This window comes from Lissotriton helveticus, chromosome 1_1 (genome assembly GCF_964261635.1).
Source record: "Lissotriton helveticus chromosome 1_1, aLisHel1.1, whole genome shotgun sequence".
NCBI lineage: Eukaryota > Metazoa > Chordata > Amphibia > Caudata > Salamandridae > Lissotriton > Lissotriton helveticus.
Genome location: NC_136057.1, coordinates 342,415,644 through 342,438,339, shown reverse-complemented (window position 1 = coordinate 342,438,339; position 22,696 = coordinate 342,415,644). Strand labels below are relative to the sequence as shown.

General features: G+C 47.0%; 1 protein-coding gene across 1 annotated transcript in view; it reads right to left on the bottom strand.

The window, feature by feature from the left end:
* Positions 1-22,696, bottom strand: part of ZC3HAV1L (ZC3HAV1 like) — a 296,716-nt gene that overhangs the window by 206,627 nt on the left and 67,393 nt on the right. The gene's annotated exons all lie outside the window — the stretch shown is intronic.

Below are 22,696 nucleotides of genomic sequence, written 5' to 3'. Positions count from 1 at the left end.
TAACATATATCTGGATGGTGTCATTGTGCACAAACGTTGCACCGTTTTCTTTGTTGATTAAGGGTGTTGTCATCCTTATATTTAGCATCAACAAGCAGATGGCCGCCTTCCTCGAGACGAACGGATCCCTCGACCCCTCACAGTCCGGCTTCCGAGCCAACCACAGCACCGAGACCGCCCTCATCGCCGCCACCGATGACATCCGAGCCCTGATGGACAATGGAGAAACAGTGGCCCTCATCCTCCTAGACCTCTCCGCGGCATTCGACACTGTCTGCCACCGCACCCTAGTGCAGCGCCTCAGCGACGTCGGAATTCAGGAGAAGGCACTGGAATGGATCATCTCCTTCCTCGACGGAAGAACACAGAGAGTCCGCCTGCCACCGTACAAGTCAGAGGCCTCCGAAGTCATCTGCGGCGTCCCCCAAGGATCATCTCTGAGCCCCACCCTCTTCAACGTCTACATGAGCCCCCTCGCGGCCATCGTACGCAAACACAACCTCAGCATAATCTCCTACGCCGACGACACCCAGCTGATCCTCTCCCTGTCCAACGACCCCGCCGCCGCCAGAGCCAACCTGCACGAAGGGATGAAAGAGGTAGCCGAGTGGATGACGACCAGCCGCCTGAAACTGAACTCAGACAAGACGGAGGTCCTCATCCTGGGCTCTTCACCCTCCGCCTGGGACGACTCCTGGTGGCCACCCGCCCTGGGCACCGCACCCAAACCGACAGACCACGCACGCAACCTGGGCTTCATGATGGACTCCTCCCTCTCCATGACCAGACAAGTCAACGCCGTCTCCTCGTCGTGCTTCAACATCCTGCGCATGCTACGAAAGATCTTCTGGTGGATCCCCACCGAGACCAGGAAGACCGTCACCCAGGCCCTCGTCACCAGCCGTCTGGACTACGGCAACGCCCTATACGCCGGTACCACCGCCAAGCTCCAGAAGAGACTCCAGCGGATCCAGAACGCCTCGGCCAGACTCATCCTCGACATCCCACGAACCAGCCACATCTCCGGACATCTGAGAGACCTTCACTGGCTCCCCGTCAACAAAAGAATCACCTTCCGCCTCCTCACCCACGCACACAAAGCCCTACACGACCGAGGCCCGAGCTACCTCAACAGCCGAGTCAACTTCTACGCTCCCAAACGCCACCTCCGATCAGCCAACCACGCCCTCGCCGCCGTCCCCCGCATCCGAAGAGCGACTACAGGAGGAAGGTCCTTCTCCTACCTGGCCGCCAAGACCTGGAACTCCCTCCCGACCGACCTGCGCCTGATCCAAGACCACCTCTCCTTCAGGAAGAAGCTGAAGACCTGGCTGTTCGAGCAGTAGCGGCACCCCCCCCCCCCCCAGCGCCTTGAGACCCTACGGGTATGTAGCGCGCTTTATAAGTGTCACTGATTGATTGATTGATCTCCATAAAGTTTGATATGATGTCTCTGTTTATACATGTGTTTGCATGTGGTTTTTATTGTATTCAGAAAAAACCAACTTGGGGTGCTGTTTTTTTGGACACAAGCTGCTCATTAATATTCGGTGAATGCATTGGGAATGTGGGTCATGTTTTGGGCAAATGATTGTGATAGGTCTGGTTATAGCTTAAACATTTCGGACATTTCATTCAGGCCCAATATAGCCGTATTGAATTTTACTATTAGCATGGCCTCTCTTTTTGTTAGTTTGGCATCTAAATCGCCGCCTCGTGCATCGTTTTCCACCTTTGAAATAACGGTCCATGATATATCAGAGTCTTTGTGATTTTTCTCATGCCAATGATTCACCAAAGGTGCTGTCGCAACATTGTTTTTTATTCTTGATTTGTGTTGCTGTATCCTTAGTCGTACCTCTTGGTTGGTTTTCCCGATATATAGTAGATTGCACGGGCTAGTGATTGCATATACCACATATCGCGTTTTACAGTTCGAGAAGGCCTCATGTTTCCAATTTGTCTGATTGTGCGTGAAAACTGTTCCTTCTTTTGTTGTATCACAGCAAGAACATGTGCCGCACTTGTGGTGGCCTCGAACAGGGGGTAAGCCTAGCATGGTGCGCAAGTTTGAACTCTTTGCTTGGGGTATCGCTGCTCTCACTAATTGATTAGCAATACTATGGTTCTTTTTGAATGCAAAAAGTGGCTCATTCTTGAATGATTGGTCCGGATTTTTCAGCAAATGCCAATTTTGTTTGACCACCTTCTTTAAATTGTTTGAATTTGGACAGAATGTGGATACGAATACCAATCTTTCGGTGTCTTTTTTTGATCTTCTTTCTAATAGAGTCTCCCTTGGTGTCCACCAAGCCCTCTTGAGAGATTTTTTCAGCAATCTTTTGGGATAGCCACGTTGGAGGAGATTTGATGTGAGGTTTTCTGCGTGCCTTAGATATTCTTCCTTTTCTTTGCAGTTTCGCCGAATTCGAAGGTATTGCCCATAAGGCAAATTGTCCTTAAGGCTGCGTGGACGATTGCTTCCAAAGTGCAGGGCTTTGTTTCGATCCGTTGGTTTTTTGTAAAGTGTTGTCACCAAGCCACCACCAGAAGGATACACTTCGACATCTAAAAACTGCATTTTGTCTTTGGAGTGTTCCATGCTGAATTTGATTGTGGGCATTCTGTTGTTAATCCACTCATGGAATTTTCTCAAATCATCTCCCGAACCTCTCAAGACGAAAAAAATGTTGTCTATGAATCGATACCAGTGTGTTATCCATTGTGCAAAGGGGTTGTTCTTATAAATGAAAGTCTCCTCATATTTGGACATGAATAACACAGCTAGTTCTGGGGCAAAAGGGCATCCCATCGCCACACCTTCTATTTGAAAGAAGAATTCTCCATTGAAATTGAAGTAATTCCTCTTAAGGGCAAATTCAGCAAGTTTTTTAATGAATGCCGTTGGTACCTTGTGTGGTCTCTCACGTTCTTCCAAATATAATTCCAGAACATCGATTCCCTCATCTTGAGGAATTTGGGTATATAAGGACGTAATGTCCATTGTTACCATTCGATGGATGTTCTTGTCGAATTCGATTGTGGTCAATTTATTAATAAAATGTGTGTTGTCCCCAGCGGCTACCAATCCTGATGATGGCATTCATTGAGGTCTCACAGACGCAAATTGCTGCTGATGAGGTACGAGAGGAAACAACGGGCACACAGGTAACATCAGAAATGAACATTGCTGATGCTTCCAATGCTGAAAGCGATGCTTCGCATCTATGTTCGGTTAATGTCATTTTTACTCCAAGCCCATACCCAGACTTTTGATTCAGCACACCATGCACCGAGAAAGCTCTGAATTTGGCCTTCATTTTTTCAAAACAAAGACTAACTTTGGAACTCTTTCCGATGATTAATTTTTTTTACTAAATTTGAATTTTTCTTTTTATGGCACAGTAATCTGCTTATAGTAGAACTATTCATAGAGAACAGAATTTTTTTACTACTTCCAGAGACAATTTGTCACCTTGTCAACAACAATTGATTCATGTAACCTGACATGAAATGGTTTCGGACTTTTTTCTTCTGTATTTAGGAACCATTTCATCATGTGTATATAATTATGTTCATTCGTTTAGCATTCACTGCAAATACATGCTTAGAATGAAACATTGTTTTAATATGCACAGCACCATTGCATTTCAAGCATAGCAACAGTTTTAATGCTTTTAAAAATATGTTTTAGACATGTTTTTAGCAAATCATGTGAAACTCTAATTTAGTATGTTTTAGTATATTTAGCATTTAGTAATGTTTTTCATACAAAACTGGAGTGGGTGATGTGTTTCGATTTAGATACCCATACATAGGTTTCCCTAATTATGCCCTTATATAGGCACAACTCTCATTGCCCTTATTTAGGCATAGAATCCCAGTCCTTATTTAGGCATTAGCCATGCAAACCAAATACAGGCATGGTCACCTACATCCGTCCATCCCACGTCACAACGAGTTCTTAGAAACCAGACTCTTAAGCCATTGGGACTTCCCCTACTTGGATTATTCATTTCTCCAAGAACTCACTTAATATGCATGAGCAATTATTCCTTAAGGGTTCATTCATGAAGTTCATCTGCCTGACTTTACGTCAATGCTAGCATTCCTAAGCACCTTCCTGGTATAAATATACCTTTGCGTACCCTGGCAAACTACGGCTTAGCTACACAGCTCGATACAGCTCGCCATGGCAAGTTCGGAAGGAATTCGAGTCCCCGCCTGACGCACTACCAGACGCTGTCATCCTCCTTGCAGAGAATCCAGCTCCAGTGTTTCTGACTCTCTTCGCGGGGTGTTAGAGATTGAGACCCGGAAAGGGATTCCAACCTCTCTCATTCTAAGGTATGGAGCAGACTAGAACCTAGAGGGACTCTTGGCAATACTTGGCAATACTAAACTATAGATAGCTATACTTTAGAAAATAGCACCTACTTCTTACCTCGTACTACACTTAGGTTAGGTACACTGGGGTAGAACTATTTAGACGTACCAGACGAGTATTCACATTTTAGCCTGTGTTATTTATGTGTGTGTATATGAATATATGTCATAGCTAAAAACCATGCTATTTTATTCTTACTGCTCACGCTGTACGTATTATATTTTGCATACTGTCTTACGATTGTGACAGCTCATATCTCTTGCACGAGAGATAAGACTTCAATCAATCCTTTTATTGAAACGCCCGTCTATCTACTTCTGTGTACCTCTGAAGAAACTAAGCATACACAATTGACTGAGTGAAACTGTTATCTATTGTTTCCACGATTCTGAGAACTGTTCCAATTCTAAGGGAAACAAAGTTGTCATGTTTATGCCGTTGTCAGAAAATAATCCCTTCTTGTACATTGGAGAAGTTTCTAGTGACCTCTGAGTTAGCTGACACAACCTAGTAATTAGGTTTAATATACTCGATAGAGGCATACTGACCTCAGTCCTATGCAAACACTATAGTGTATATTATTCCAATGCGCAGAGCCTATAAGGGAAATAGGAACTACACTACAGCCCTGTCACAGTTTAGTATAACTGTGAAGTCTCCCTGAACTCAGAAGCGTCCACCCAGTTACCTAGCAAAGAACCTGGGCTCTGGCAGCCTCTCGTTTATGTCTCAGGACTGACACAAATGAAAAGCATTTGTAGTGTTTGTGGGGTTCACTGCTGCCATTGCTGGCTGCGTTAACATATGGCGAGGTGCTGTTATACCAAAAGACTTTTTAAAGAGCCAACATTTCCTGTCCTTATTATTTTGTAGTGCAGAATAAAATACATGTTCATTATGAACCGAAGGTCAGATGCCCGGCACTCTGGAAAAAATGCCCTGTAAAACGAATTGCGTTGCACTTCACAAACCTGGAGTCAGACGACACATCTTAGGGGCCCAGGTTTGGCAGGAAGGACAGGAGACCCAGAAGGGAGCTTTCCCACAGGGTTCGGGTGATAAGCGATACTCATACGCCGCGGTTTTGCTACCACACCAAATGTTGCCTCAGAAACAGTGAGGCCAAGGCGACCATCACACAGGTTGCGGGTTCCATCTCTCAAGAACCAATCCCTGGGTGGAAACCATAAGGCAGGGCAGAAAAACAGATGTTGCAGCACAACACAGCCTTTCCATGCCAATCCTAGTGCGCGCAATTCACAGGTCCCTTCCGCAGTCACCCGAAATGGAATAAAACTTTACCTACCTTACCCCGCCGGGAACCGCCCCATCTCCACTCCAGCCAGGTCCCGCGTGTTCCTGAGTGAGGGAACAGGAAGCAGCCAGCAGGCAGCCTCCCTCCTCCTGCTACCCTAGCCAATCACAACGCTGCAATGCGTTATGCCGCTATGTAGGCTGCTGCATGCTGCATGCTCGAAGGAACCCACTGTTGTGGGTAGTGACTGTTTTGTCAGCCACAGGGAAGACCAAACAGTCACTACCCACAACAGTGGGCAAGCCACTCCCCCCTGCCCTCGAGCTGGAATGCCCACCCCCAACCAGGCACTTCTGCTTTCTTGCAGTGCGAGAAGCAGAAACATAAATTGTGGTAGTTATTACCATTTATGTCTCTGCCTTCTTGCACTGCGAGAAAGCAGTGGGGCGATGAGCCGCCACTGACAGATGGACCAAAGGGGGAGAGGAAAAGGGGTACTGCTGACAGACTTAGAGGACCCAGAGGTATGCCCAGTGAAATGGGGGGAGTCATTGAAGGGCATTTCGGGACAGCCAATGGGGGCATGTTTAGAAGGGTGTCTGGAAAGGCAGTCATTAAAATGGGGAGATGGGGCATGATGATGTTTAGTGTATCCATACTTACGCTTGTGTATTTGGAGGTGCAGCGGCAGAGCTGTCTATACGGATAGTGAGGCACTCCTTCGTTAAATGGGCAGAGTCACATGAAATTCAAAAAGAGAAAGGTCAGAGCTGTCATTATTCAATGTTTCACGGTATGGAAAGGGAGGTATGCGCTGGCACTAGCTCATACCGTTCTTGAACAAATGCATCAAAAATAACGTTCGTCCGGATGTATTGATTGTGCACCTGGGTGAGAATGGCCTGGTGGAGTGCAAAGGTTTAACAAATGAAGCGGGATTTGTTAGAAATCAAGCAATTATGGTCATGGTGTTTCATCATTTGGTCAGAAGTAATTCCCAGCAGGCATTGGAGAGGGACAGAAAGCGAGGAGAAAAATAAATAGGGACAGGAGGAATTTTTGAGAAAAGAAAGGGATAGGGAGAGTAGAACACTCAGAATTGAAGTACGCGTCGGTCTTTTTTTTCAGGGACACAGATGTACACTTGTCACGCTTCGGGTAAAATTGTATGTGATACAGATGAAAGAGATCATAGATAGATAATTTAATATGAGAAGATATTCGAAGATCCCTAGGTTCGGGGAGGGTTAGAAAAGTCATAATTTAAGCGCAGGGCGAGGACTTTTCTGAGTGGCGTGTTTTATCTAGTGTTTATACAGGTTATACAGGTTAAATTTATGTTGGGCCACAAGTTAATTCGGGAACAGGCAATAACGCAAAGTTAATTAGGAGAGGTTTAGGTAGGTAGAGGTTTTAGAAATATGTAAGAGGTTACAGGATTAAAAGTTCAACAGTTAAGGTTTGTATAAGGGTTGTAAACAGTTGCAAAGAATTGGGGAGGGGAGTTTAAGGAGTGGAGGAGGAGGCAATATAGTTGAAAAATGTATAGCGAGGATTTGTTTTGTAAGGCAAAGGCCAAAGTTCATGTTTTGTAAGGTGCACATGTCTTCAATAAAGTGGCCTTTTTCACACTTACACAAGAGTTTTGGTGGTCTGTGCTGCGCCTCCCCCTCTGGCTCAAATTCCCCTTTGGTCACTAAGTCTATCCGGATATGGCAGATGAGGCTGCAACTTGGATAGGTGTGCTTCACCATCAGATTCGCAGAGCAGCTCCAAGCAATCTTTATCTCCCTAGCTGGCGCACAAGCATAGGCACACACACGCAGATCACTATCACGATGTGAAGCACAGACCATGTTCTCCCGTCTGAGGTGACTGGCAGCTGTACTCACCAATCATGAGGTTAGATTGTACACAATCGTTTAATCTTAAGAATTGGTGGTCATCCAAGTGTTGGACTTTCAGGACAGGTGCATTACACAGTACGAGCAATCACAGAGCAGGGCACAAAACACAATACAATTACGTATTAAAAGCTTCTTGTAAAATGAAGCATGTAAAAGGCTCAAGCCACCAGTGTTTACAGTTAAAGGGGTTGAACTTAAAAAAGGACTGTGATTACTAAAGAACTGAATATAATAGTTCTGCCACGTTTAAGAGGACCATTGCATACAAAAACAGTATGGGCGTAGAAAGTGTGGGGATGTGGGGATATATCCCCCAGATATTGTAGTGGGGGGACATGGGGACAAGTGTGGGGGGGACAAAGGGACAAAATAATTTCTCGGCTTTTTTCTCAGTCACAGGACCATTGGCACGTCAAAGCATTTGTGCTTTGGCCTATGACCTTCCCTTTTGTTGTGCTGCAAAGTTTCCTGAATTTGTTCTCACCTCACCCTGACTGCCAAGGCTGCCTGCAATCTGCACTTCCAGGACAAAAGAAGAGAGGTAGTTTGTTGATTGCTGTCTGCATCCTGCCCTTCCTCAGCCTGGACCATCCCTTATTTGACATTTCACACTGCGTAATTCAGCCACTCAAAGGCTAATGTTTTGTTGAAATGTTTATTTTGAGTGGTTGAACCTCTCCCTGGAACATGAGAACAACTAGCATCAGACATAGTCTAAGCTCACATCTTGCAATATGTTGTGTCAGATGTGATTGTCTGTCCACCAATAACAATTTAAATACCACTATTTTGTCTTATTTCTTTTATATCGCTACTCAATCCAATCCAGCGTGCCGGAGCGCTTTACATCACTCATACACATTATACATTATACATTGACAATAAATCATATGTGTGTGAATCAATTTACAGGATGTGTTACATAGGATTGTGAGGATTGTACGGTGTGGGAGTCATATGTCCTTCATACCTCACTGTGCTATATTAGAAGGATTACAATTTATGAACTGCAAGTAACTAAAGAATCTCTGTGTTAAAAGCAGTAATCCACTTACCCATCTACAGAATATAAAAATCCATTATCTGTGTGTCACATGATGTGCTTTGCGGGAGACATAACCCATAACCCTGTATGCTTCTTTGATTTAAAACTGGGACTAGACAAAACACCGGTCTCTCTAACAAGCAAGTGCATTAACCTCCAGAGTTATCTTATCATCATTATTATTTACTGGTTACATAAAGATCTCCGCAGCAGGTGCATTTACCTCATAAGATAATATAAAATGCAGACTTTGCAACCAATTAAGCAGAATATATTGACTGCCACGTTTCTCCTTGTTGCCAATTTCTTTCTGGCAGAGGTTTAATAAATAAATGTATAAGTGGAGGCCTAGATCTTGCGCTGGAGTTGCATCATTTTTTTGGCATAACTCTGATGCAAAATCTAATGTGTTAAATATTCTAATGCGCTCAAATGTACTTGTGATAGACCTGCATCACATATGTGAGGTCTTAGAATCTGATGTCATTTTTTGTGATATCACTTCCTGTGAGGTCATGGGTTGTGATGTCACGTGCAATGTCATGTGCTGTGATGTCACTTACATACTGCCTAATTTGGTTAGTGCCCCACTTCTTTTTTTAGGACTTGTGCTCTGGTGGGAGAAGTATAATGGAGGACTAGTGTTGGTGGCTGTAGGAAGCTGGCTTAGTACATGGTGTACACTGTCAAGAGTGATACAAAAGGGGGTGGTAGGGTATGCTCAGACGTGAGTCCCTTGCTCACTTTCCAACTGGATTTAAGCAAGCCTGGCTGATGACGGCTGAAATGCCAGAAACCGGTCCTAGGACGCTTGTTTCCAGTCCAGGGAAGACATGGCTTGGCAGTTCAGGCTGGACTGTTCCCATGAGGCACAGGGTCAGACTGATTTGCATATGGCCATGTCTGAACTGGGGTGGCAGAGTGGGCTAAAGAACGGTGATGGATAAAACCCAGATCTGTTGACTGGGTGTGAGTGTTTGATTAGTTCAGATGCTCCGTCCATCACCACCCCCTTTTGTACCGCACTGTCAAGAGTGAAGCACCTTGCACTAATCCAGGCAACCCTTGTGTTGATTTTAGTGGTCTTTGATAACCATGGAATGCTCTCAAAGTGGTAGCTATGGAGAGCAGCCATCAGGCTTATCTTGAAACGGTGTAAAATAGCTTGTTTTACCACATTTAACCAGCAGTGTAGATTAGATGAAAAAGAACCACAGTGTTTTATAAAAATAAGTCTACTTATTTCACAACATAATCACTAACATATTGGTATATTTCCTACCAAGAGATATCAACAATACACACAAGAATACTTCGAAATAATCAGGTAAGTAAAACAAATATACACTGGTCTCCAGGGGGAGCCCCAACCATATACTAAGAAAGTGGAATTCGAACTGCAAAGGACAACGGGACTGGGACAGAAGACTCTGAGGAGCCAGGGACACAAGGAACCACCCAAGATAAGTACCCTTGTGTGCAGAGTGGAAACACAGCTGCGTGCCCAATGGAAGTCAATGGAGAAGTTGCGGTTGCAGTTTTAAAGAAGAAGGGCCCTTCCCAGAGGACCCGAAGAAACCCTTTGAAAGCTGGGAGGTTGGAGAGCCACCCCACCCGCGGATGCCCCTGGTACCAGGTAACCAGCACCAGGGAAGCCGAGTGCTTAGGGGTGAATTGACGTTAGAACCTCCCCCAAGACAACAATGGAACACTTCGAAGAAGATGCCTCTGGAGAAGCCTGTGAAGGAGTCTGGTGGAATTCATAAGTAGATTATTGAAGATGAGAACCTGTAAGAGGGGACAGAGTATATGCCGTTTGTAAGTGATCAGGAGGCATGGAAACACAATGCCCACCGATGGCTGGAGGTTCAGGAGTGTAGACAGTGACCTTGTCACTCAAGCTGCGAGGACCAAGCAACACAGAGGAAGACCAGGAGCCATGCACAAGCTGTCCCATAGTGGGTGTTGGTGCCCAGGTGGTCAGTGTTCGGCGGGAGCACCAACAAGCCATGGAAAGCAAAAAAAATGCAAACGTTGGGACCAGCAAGGCTCTTCGAGGTATGAAGTGCTGGAGGCTGGAGCTTCTTGTAGCCCAAAGATCTCTGGAGTGCGGAGCCAACAAGTCTTGGCAAGGGCAAGATGGCACAGTGCACAGGGCTTTAATCCCAGAGGCTCCGACAAGGGCCGTAGCGGCTGCTACCGGACCAGAGTGGTGAGACAGGGGGAGTAGAAAAAAAATCACTTACCTGTGACTGCCGGCTGCTATCTCTCCTCTGTCCTCTTCTTCCTGTCTCCGGTCCAGCAGCCGGAAGCAGGAGGAAGCACACGGGCTCCCTAGAGCCAATCACAATGCTGCAATGCAGAATTGTGATTGGTCTGAGTGCCGTGGATCAGCACTAGGGACAGGAAGCCTTAGCATGTTGTTCACCAGGCTGTGCAATAAAGCCTTGTGGGGAAGAGGCAAAGTGCGCAGGACTGTTTTGCCGGCCAAGTAGTCCTGCACACTTGAGAAGTGCAAACCACTCCTCTCCTTGCTCTGGCCTGCCCAATCCTGAGAGTCACTGAAAACTAAAATGATTATAACAATACTGTATTATCATTTTAGTTTTCCTTTTGAGCAGTGGGGTACCGCTCCTTCGCCTTTGCGGAGGAGCAGCCACTGGACAAGGGATATTGTCCTCAAAATTGCAGAGAAGACAGGTCAGGCCTCTAGGGAGCTGCAGAACCTGCACCTATGATTCTGGGCCTCGGAAAGTCTGTAGAACGACAGGAGCAGCAGACCGGTCAGCTTCATTGCGGTGCCTGCAGATGCATTGGAGTGATTCCTTCACTCCAAGGGAGATTATTTTAGATGTCCTTGAGTCCCCTTAGGCATTCTGAAGAACTTGAATGAAGCACAGACACAGGTGACGCAGAAGACTTGAAAAACAGTGAGACCAGGAGCAGCAGGAGTCTTCCTTGATGCAGTATCAGGTTCAGTCGAAGTCTGAGTGTCCTGGCAGTCTTAGAGTGTCTTGGATTCAGAGGTGAGTCTTGTTCCATGATGACTCTGAGGCCCCACTCATAAGTACTCTAGGGAATGGGTTGGAACGACTCAGGGGTCCCTCCCAGAGGAGGGGCTAGATAGAGAGGAGGATACTCCTCTATCCTTTGTCCAGTTTCACACCAGAGCCGGAACGAAGGATTCCTGAACTGGCTCAAACCAGAGTATGGAGAATCGACTCCAGGTTTTGCAGGGGTGCCTTGTTCATGCAGGAGCACCCTCACACTTGTAACCAAGCACCCTGCCCTCACAACTGAAGAGCCTACCATAGGGGTCACTTATAGGTTCTAAGTGCAGTGACCTCAGATATAAGGAAACTTATATCTGTTGTGAGAGGTGCAAGCACCATCTCACACATGCTGCAACGGCAAACCTGTAGTCAGAGTTTAAGTGGATTCCCATGGGTGGCACATGGGAGAATCCTAGTTCACCTATGCCCTGGGTACCTTAGCATCATATACTAGGGACTTACAAAGGCACACCAGTATCCAATTGAGGATGTACCAAAGTACTTACCAGAGCTAAGGTACCAGTGTAACTCAATGGGAATTAGAGTAATGTGAACATATTTCAGAGATAAAGATATACCTCTAGTTTGACTTGTAGGAACAAGAATGGCTTAATTATTTCAGGACCCAGAGGTAATAGTTTAATACTTTAAAGATTTTTTTAAATGGAGGAGTCAAATGTGATGATGAGCGGTGAAACAGTGGGTGAGATTGACGGGAAGTCAGCAAAGTCTATGGGCTTTTGCATTTCAATACCCATTAATAAAATCCTGGCTACATGTTAATCTTTTGCCTCCCCTCCAGGGCATGCGGGGGGGGGGGGGGCTCTGTCTTCCCACCACAAGTTCCGTTTGAAGTATATGTTGAAATACTTGAAATTCATGGTTCTAGGGGACCTTAATATACATGTGGACGCATCTTCTGACCCGCATGGTCAACTTCTTTTGGAGCATATGCCATCTTGGGATATGTCACAGTGTGTGACTCAGCCCTCTCACATCGAGGGTCACACCTTAGACACCATTTTTACTAACACTCAAATTTCAATATTCAACATTAATCCCCAGACTTGGTCTGACCATGCTCTCATTCACTTTCATTGTTCACTGGACCTCGGCCCTCACAGATGCGGGTTTCGCTCTTCTTTCAGTGAGGAGCTTAAAGTACTTTGTTAGCACTATAAGAAAATGGAAACTGATTGGAGGTGTCATTCCTTTGTAATGACAAACCGCTCTACAAGAAGGCTCTAAAAATCTTCCATCATGCAATTAAGAAAGCTCAGTCTGGGCTTGGTCAGCCAACATGGTGGACTCAGCCTGACGCAGCTCCAGCCGCCCAAGCGATAATCTGCTGAAATCCTGCCAAATATCTTCTTCTCAGCGGTCCATGCTCACAGCACCCATAATTGGAGTCAAGAAGAGCTCCTGTATGATGTGAGACAGCAGGTTAGAGGCCGCGAGGGACTGCGGTCGACGGGGGTGCGGCCGTTGCCCAGGCCCGCACTGATGTCAGAGAACATCTACCCTTCTGTGACTGCCTGGTGCAGGGCATGGCTCCTGGAGGGCAACGATAGCTGCCCCGTGGATCCTGCCCCTGAGGTGAGGTGACGCTCCTGTGTGCTGGTGCCAGGGCAGCTGTGGCTTGGGCTTGGGCCAAGTCGTAAGCATCTGTGGTCCCGCGGGTATCGCAGAGCCCGCTGGGTGCCTTGTGCAGCGGTGTCCAAGGTCGCACTGCAGTGCTCCATGGGATTCCCCGCCTGCCGCAGTGGACCCTGATGGCGGGGCAGTGATCGCCACACTTGCAGCGGCCCTGCGGCGGAGTGTAGTGGGCTAAGTTGCTGCTGGGGCCTAGGGCTGGGGCTGAGCTGAGCCGGGCCGTGTTCCGCCTCGCCGTGCACCGGCAGTGCTGTTGGTGTGGCCTGGGTGTCGAGAAGGAGAGCCTACCTGGGGGCAGCAGACATGACTGCCGGTAAACAGAGATCCCGGCTGGCACCTATCCTTTTATACAAAGAGCATCCGAATAGATGGTGTGGGCTATAGAGGGAGAACGGGCCCATTCTGGAGTGCTCAGCGGGCAGTGATCGTGCCGCCTGGTGGGGACTGCTGTGGCGTTGGGCGCTCAGACGTAGAAGATGAGCCCTACATAAAAGACCCACTGAGGAGCTGGGCCTGAACACTTCTGTCGCTGCAACAGGCGCTGTCCCCCATAGAACCGGGTCACTAGGTGCTTCCCCGCAGACGCCTCAGGTGACCGGCTTGGGAGCAACACTACAGATGGCCAGGTGAGACGATTGGAGTGGCCCACGCAATCTGGACTCAGTAGCTGAGTCCAAATCACTGGTATACATCCTGGAAGAATGGCTGCCCTGCAGCCCATAAGAAAGAACCAGTTTGGGAAGACCTACAGGCTGGGGGTCCGCCGAGTTTGATTCCATTAGAGGGTCTACTTAGCTGGCTGCCCAGGGCTCCGGAAGTGGCCAAGCTAGGCTTGGTGCAGCTTGTGACCAGAGGTGGTTGGATTCAGTGAGGCCTGGCCTGCTGTGGGGTCATCAATCTCTGGGAGTGTAGTGGGAAAGTAATAGGCAAGGCTGCCCCCCGCTCAATTATCTGTCAATCAAGAAAAGCCTTACCTAATACAATAAAACATCAATGTACTGGACCAGTAATCAGAGACTGATATACCATTATCAGTAACTGTACCTTGAATGTGTAAATTAGCACTATTCAACAGGTCAAGATGTATTCATTAAAAAACCAAGATATGTACACAGGTACCCGCTCACTACAACCAGGAAAAAGTGTGAGAGCGCAGAGAGAGTGCCTCACGGTTGCATCACCCGAGGGGGTCCCAGCTAGTAATTGCTGGTATACCCACTTCTCATCATCGGTCACTCTCTCTGTGTGAAGACAAAAGAGGTACACACAAACATACAAATGTGCACAAATGAGAATAGTGACCAAAACACAAACAGTGAACAAATACACACACTTGTTGTGAAGATAGTGTAGAGCTACACCTACGACCCCATAAGAAAAGGTAAAAAACCTGGTGAGGTTTTGCTGGCTATTAATCTTTTATTCCGGTGCTGCAAAGCCTCCCAATTAAAAAATGGTTAATTATATACCATTATTATTTATTTAGAACCGACATGTTTCGTTGCTCCAATTTCAGCAACTTCATCAGGGCAAAGATGGGGTTTTCTATTCTCAGCCTTCACACCATAATAATAACTGGACCTGTGTAGATATATAAAAAACCAGAGCGCAGTAGTGAATGTGCTGCAACCCTCCAAGCGGGGGTGTTTAAAGACACAAAAAATCAATTGGGGAAGTGTAGAGGAGATGATAGAATCACCCTCCTGAACTAGACTTGTAAACAATAGGATTCTATCAATGTGAGTGGTGACTAATTTTAAGTGATATTCTCTAAACTTGTGAAAAACTACAATGTGAAAATTAGGCCTCTCTGCGGGTGGCAGAATGAGGGCACTGTGTGTTTTTAAAATACCCCTCACACACTATGAATCCCATAGTGTCATTCTCCCATCATTGGGGTCTTCCGGTCCCTCTACGGGGCGGGGCGTGCTTCAACCTACGAGTGACGCGGGAGCACTTATATTTTGACAATAGGCTATGTGATGTGATAAGGATAGTGATATGTGTTAGGGAGTGTAGGGACCTGGTTACGTGAATAGTGGTTTAAAAAAAGGGTAAAAATTCCCTGGCTAGTCGAAAAAATTAATTTTAATGGCTTCGCAAGCTGGGAACATTAAAAAGGGGTTAGTAAGTAGAATCACAAGTGTAGTCTACTTTGTCGACATGACATGTACCACATCCACGGAGCTGCTGAAGGGTATGGAATGAAGCCAGATTAGGCATGCGGTCACTAACCAGTCAACTAATCACCCTGAGAGGCAGGCTCATGAGGTCCTATCACCACGCTTCAAATAGACCATACTAGGTCATTTTTCATGACAATTTTTCATGATAACGCCTCACTAAGGGCCAACTCAAGCCCAGAGGCAAAACCTAGCAGCCGATTTTTGCTGTTAAGTTTTAGGGCCATAGGCATTTTACATTTAGTTTAGAATTGAGCATTTTTGTAGGGGTCAACAGAGGTCCTGATGAGTAGGCAGGAGGGGTCTGCCTATGAAACATGTCATGTCGACAAAGTAGACTACACTTGTGATTCTACTTACTAACCCCTTTTTAATGTTCCCAGCTTGCAAAGCCATTAAAATTAATTTTTTCGACTAGCCAGGGAATTTTTACCCTTTTTTTACACCACTATTCACGTAACCAGGTCGCTACACTCCCTAACACATATCACTATCCTTATCACATCACATAGCCTATTGTCAAAATATAAGTGCTCCCGCGTCACTCGTAGGTTGATGCACGCCCCGCCCCGTAGAGGGACGGGAAGACCACAATGATGGGAGAATGACACTATGGGATTCATAGTGTGTGAGGGGTATTTTAAAAACACACAGTGCCCTCATTCTGCCACTCGCAGAGAGGCCTAATTTTCACATTGTAGTTTTTCACAAGTTTAGAGAATATCACTTAAAATTAGTCACCACTCACATTGATAGAATCCTATTGTTTACAAGTCGTGTTTAAAGACACACCATCAGGACACATTAAAACAATCAAGAACTGTGATTTACCTTGTGATTGCCACGTCTTCACGTACCGGCAATCATGTATCGGACCTCGTGTCAACTGATCACGTGTCCACCTCAGGCTCCGAGTATTGCGAGCCCCCTAAATGAAATCAATGTGTAAATGAATATAAAAACACTGAAAGTGCAAAGACAGCCCCAAACAGCCACCTAGCTGGTTCTGGATCGATGTATGTATATCGTTATGAAGTCCACGCCAAGAAATGTGCCGCTGTGGTATTAAATGAAGCGGTACCTAATATACTACCAGATGGCCATGTAGACCACTGCGTAGGTGGGCAAATATACATCTCTATATCTTGGCTGGGGGATTTTAAATAATGTGCCGTAAGCATTCACACACATTGCAGGGACATGCGGAATTGGCCAGTGCAACGCACCTCCAGCCAAATGGACACATTCTCGCACACAAACATAGCCTTACTGATGCTGTGGGGTCACCTAGGGTGCCTGTCGTGGTGCCCTAGAGGTTGTCTCCAGATAGTGCCACCAGATATACCTATCAAATATGGAGACATGCATGGACATAAGACCACCGCAACCGAGGGGGGAGGCGTTCTACTGTGCACCCCCCCTCCTTTCCCCTTCCTTCAGCATGGACAAAGACAAACCGATGGGCTCTGGTCCCAAGCAAAGCACTCTGGATCAGTTTACTATGCCCCGGCGATGCAGGTGGGGGTGAAGCTGGCGGTCCGGTCCCTGACAACGCGGCACTGATGGCCATGATCACTTAGGTCCGAGATACCCTTGATGCGAAGATCGGTGCTGTGGGGTCAGAAGTCTTGGTTCTGTACCAGGACCTCCAAAAGGCTGTGGACCACATTACGGAAGCAGAGACCCCTGTCTCGACTGTGGAGGACACAGTGGTCTGTCTGCAAAAAAGGTGAACAACCTCACTGTCATTGCTCAGGAGCTGGTGACCTGTGTCGAAGATGTCGAAGGCCGGTCTCAGCTCAATAATCTGCGTTTCATTGGCTTCTTAGAGAGATGTGAGGGCCACTCCATGGAATGTTTCCTCATGCAATGGCTAAGAGCCCTCCTTCCAGAGGACTCCTTATCCTCCTGTCTCATAGTGAAGAGAGCCCATAGGGTGCTGCTCAAGAAAATCCCTCCTGGGGAGCGTCCGAGGCCGGTGACTGCCAAGTTGTTGAACTACGCGGACCGGGATACCATACTTCAGTATCCAAGAAACCACAGGGACAGTCACTGCCCATATTGATTTTCCTGTACTACTCCAGACTGGTGCAGCAACAGCCCCAGTCATTCACAGCTGCAAAACGCAGGATTAGAGAACTCAATATACAATATATGTTGCTGTATCCCACCCAAATGAGAGTCACATATAACTCTAAATCACACTTTGTTGACACACCGGAAGCTTTCTTCACCTGGGCAGACAAGACAATACACCTAAAACCACATACTCCGCCACCGCTGGAATCTGACTCAGCACACGGATCGCATGGAAATATCAGCAGAAGAAGGGTAATTCCAAGAGGAGGCACAGGTCCCGATCCAACTGGCGCTCCCAGACTCAGGGCGATGAGTCATAATGTATACCAACTGCCTATACATCTCCCGTCTTTAGCCAGGACCAGTGTTTGTATTTTTCCTAAAATTTTCAGGACCGCTCAGAGAACCAATATGGTTTGGGAGCCAATTCCAGGAATGGCGACACCCCTGAACATTTATGTTTAAGCTTTATGGGAAGTTTGGGTATGATTGGCGGATGCCCCCGGGGACCTCCTGTTGGTCTCCCTCCTCCACAACAGATACTCCTTGTTGCTGGAAGTATTGGGGTGGGGGATGGTGGGGGAAAGTTGAGACCTACCAAGTTAGAATGGTTGCAGTTTACACACATGCACAGAGACCTTGCCACAGTTTCACGAACGCAATTGAGATGGCTACCTCCATAGATGACCTCACAGTCACTTTTCCCCCAGCTTGGGGAACTGACCTTAGTATCCTGGAATGTTAGAGGGCTGCTTAACAAAATTAAAAGGGGCGCCGTGCTTTGTCAAGCCAAGTGCTGCAAGGTTGACAATCTTCTCTTACAGGAGACCCATCTTTTAGGCAATAAAACCCTGTGCCTTACTTGATTCGGGTACAACACAGTATACCATTCAGGGTTCATACGGGGCTCCAGGAGGGCATGGCTATCCTGGTACACCGCCGGGTCCTGTTGACTGTCCAAACTTTGGTTGGACCCTCAGGGTTGATACACCATTGTGTCTGGTACACTACATGTCGAATGCGTCACCATAAGAAGCATCTGTACTCCCCCTCCTCAGGGGCATAGCTTCACTAAAAGAATCTCACAACTGTGGGGGGTGCTCCTGGACGGCCTGACAATACTGGGTGGGGATTGGAATGACGTTATGTCACCCCTGTATTTTCGGCGAGAGTCGGGCACATGCCCCAGAGGGAAGTTCCAAACTTCATCACCTGGCTACTACACTAGGGTGGTCGGATACGTGGTGGGTTTACCTCCCCTCTGAGATGGGTTTTACGTTCCTATCTGCAGTGCATAGCTCACTATCAAGGCTAGATTATGTATTTTTACCACATAGTTGCATACATAGAGTTTCTCATGCTTCGATCTTGCCCAGGGGACTGTCGGACCACTCCCCGGTCTTACTCATGCTAAGTGTATGACCTCAAATGCCTCCCTCTGGGTGGCATATGTCATATTTGCATCTCCATGACTCGAAACACCAAGACGTTCTTCGTCAGGCCGTTTCTAATTATCTCTTGTCCAATGCCGCCTCGGCCCCGTCCAGTGTTATCCTCTGGGAAGCTCTCAAACCCACAATCTGTGGTGTAGATATCAGCTTCCACGCAGGCGAAAAGCACAAACGTCTCGCCCAAATTGTGGAATTAGAAAACCACCAGAGGTCCCTTGAAGCCCAAACTGCTACATGTGCTGACCCAACACTGCAACACATTCCCCTCCAAAGACAACAACAAATCAACCAACATCTTACCAATGAGGCGCACGAGATCTGGCTATCGCCACAACACAGGATTTATCAATGGGGTGATAAATCAGGTAAAATGCTTCATTGGTTGTGCCAAGCTGCAATGTCCCCTACTCCCGTTCCGGCGCTTCGTGATGCTGATGGAGTTTTGTACAGCTCCCCTGATGTGGTGGTTCAAGTGTTCGCAGCTTATTATGCCTCCCTATATAAGCAGAAAGAACATATATTGGGCGCACTGATAGCGGAATTTCTAACAAAGATACCTTCCAAAAATCTCCCAGACCATTTACGCAACCAACTAGACGCTCCTATAACCATGAAGAACTCGTAGCCGGGTTAGTTAGTATTCACCCTGGCCGGACACTTGGCCCCAATGGCTTCCCCAGTGATTTCTTTCAGCCACACATTGCACTGCTGGGTCCACATCTGTTGGAAGCACTTCATGTTGCTCTTGAGCAGCACATCTTATCTCCTGATTGGCGCCATGCTAAAATCATGGTATTCCTCAAACCCAGCAGCCCCCCAGAAGACCCCTCTTCTTATTGCCGTATTTCCCTCCTTAATTTCGAACCCAAACTCCTGGTCAAAGTCCTGGCAGAGCACCTCTGCACGTGTATCCACAACCTAATTCACCCAGACCAGTCCGGCTTCATGACACATTGGTCCACTCGGCATAACATCCGGCAAGCTCACAATGCCATCACAAAGGCCCCAGAACTAGGCAGTCCCACGGCTATCCTCCTGGTCTACATAGATAGGGCGTTTGATTGTTTAAGCTGGATGTATCTATTTCAACTCCTCTGATACCCCAATTTAGGCATACGTTCAGTTATTATGTACAGACCTGTCGGCCTCTGTGGGGGTAGCTGTGTATAGGTCTGCACCCTTCCCTAACTGCTGCGCCATGTGCGCGGGGCATGTGTGCCAGGTACGCCCAGACGTGGGTTCCAGGCTTACTGTGCCACTGGAATCAAGCTATCCTGGCTGATGAGAAGGTCTAAACTGGGGTGGCATGGTGCGGCGAGATCCATTAAGCCGGGGGTTTAAGTGGTCGAGAGAATAATCTAACAGAATTGCACCATATGCAGACAATGTGCTGTTCTTTATGACCAATCCATGGTTATCTAGGCCCCAAGTTCTTCAGATACTCCAGGTGTTCGAGGAAACTTCGGCAATTTTTAAGATGGCCTCCTTGCCTTCGATACGGTATCGGTTGCAAAATTTCCCGTACAATATTCTGCGCACATGGTTCGCCCAAGTCAATGCAATCCTGAACAAGTTCCTATGGGGCGGGGGCACCATTTGAGTAGCACTACGTACTTGCACACAGTCGACATACTGCGGGGGGATTGCAGCAGCTGATGTATACGCTTATTATGCATCTTTCCCATCTATTGGTCATTAACATGGTATAGTCCTCACACTGACCCAGCATCTGCGGTGGGGCACCTGCGATGGAGGGCATACCCCTCCAGATGCTTCTCTCCAGCCGCATGAACCTAGATTCTTGTCTCCCACCAGCAGAACGGTCGTCCAGCTCTGGCGATACCCCGTTAGAAATATGGGCTTGTTAGGGCGCTTGACACAGACGACCCTATTGTGGCAAGGTACATATCTACGTTCTGTTGTTGAACTTTCTGGCTTTCATATTTGGGACCTACTTGGAATTTCTGCCCTAGGGGATGTTATTCAGGGTCCCATCCTCAAATCGTTTCAGCAACTACAAAATTAATTTCATCTTCATCGGACGCAGTTCTATTAATACTTGCAGTTGAGACACGCTTTGACTCCCCTAATATGCATACTGAATGACTTACCGGAATTTCATCCCCTAGAGGGACGCTTACTGATGGATGACCTGGGGGCGCATAGAATACAGCAGACTTATCAGACACTGACCACCCATACTCAAACCACACTGCATAAAACCCTGGGGCATGGGAGGAAGACTTGCTAGACATGACAGATGATTATTGGGCGGAGGCCCTCTCTAGTCCCCACGGTGCTGCTATCTCCATCCGATATCGCCTTATTCAATTCAAATATCTTCATCGAGCATTCTTCACCCACTTCCGCCTCTGGAGGATGGGTGTCATCCAGTCCCCTAGGTGCCTCAGATGTGGGGAAGCGGAAGGAACCTTCTTTCATACGGTCTGGAGTTGTGAGGCTCTGCAGCTGTTCTGGCGTAAAAGTTGGTCGTGCCTGGGCCGGATCTTGTCCTGGAGCCTCCCGTTAGACCCTAAGCTGTTCATGCTCCATAGCACAGAGGGGACTGGGGGGAACCGCTACAAACAACACTTATTGTTTCTAGGCCTCACACTTGTCAAATTGGACATCACCCAAGCATGGAAAGGGACTTCCCCGCCAACAATGGGTGGGTGGAGGATGGCCATGGACACGGCATGGTGGCAGAGATTGTGGTCTATCAGGCAGGTGGATGCTTTAGTCTAGCTGGGAGGCATACCGGGGCATAGATCTACTCCCCTTCCATCAGCTGACCCCTATAAATCTGGCCCCTACATTTATCTGAGTGTTAGATGCCCAAGATGAATAGCTCTGTCATCAGTACATATACACCTAGACATACTTCGCTCAGTGAACTATGTCGTAACCTGTGTCAAGTTTTAGTTATCCGGCCAGCTGGGTTGGAGGCTAACTTGATGTTTAAATATAATTGGTACTTATCAATCTGAATTGTATTTATAATGTATGCTTCGGGCTCCTGCCCACCATGTACCATTAAACTTAATAGAAGTTGTTGTAAAGAAAAAAGAAAGCTCAGTCTGACATTTTTACAGATCAGATTGACATGTCTCAAAACAAGTCCGGGAAAATATTTAAAATCCTAAAAAAGTTTATGCGCCCGGAAGCCTTGCTTCATCCGTTAAAACCTTCTCTTAATGTATGTTCCCAATTGATCTTCTGAGACACGAAAATCGAAACCATTGTGGATACTTTCCATATCACGGACGCTGCCTCGATCAGGATCAGTGACTGCGCAGCACTGCAGGTAGAAATAGTGCCCTTTAGTGGCCAATTGCTACAGGAAGTTGCCTCGATTTTACTTGAGGAGTCCGCTTATGGCTTGAGTGACTGCAAATCATGGTCGCCAGATGACTCCCTGTCCTCCTCACATTCTTGCCACCAATTGTACTGCCCTCAACCCTGGTCTAAACCAGCCTCTAAATCAGTGAACTCATTTGGCCACAGTGCCTAGTGGTTGGAAGCAGGCCAAGTTGATTCCTCTTTTAAACAAACAATCGGGAGACTAGAACAATATTGCTAATTTCTGTCACATTTCTCTACTGCCATCTTTTACCAGGAATTTAGGGAAGCTCATAAACAAGCAGCTCTTTGCTTTTTGAGAAAACATTTTGCTTCTTCACCCT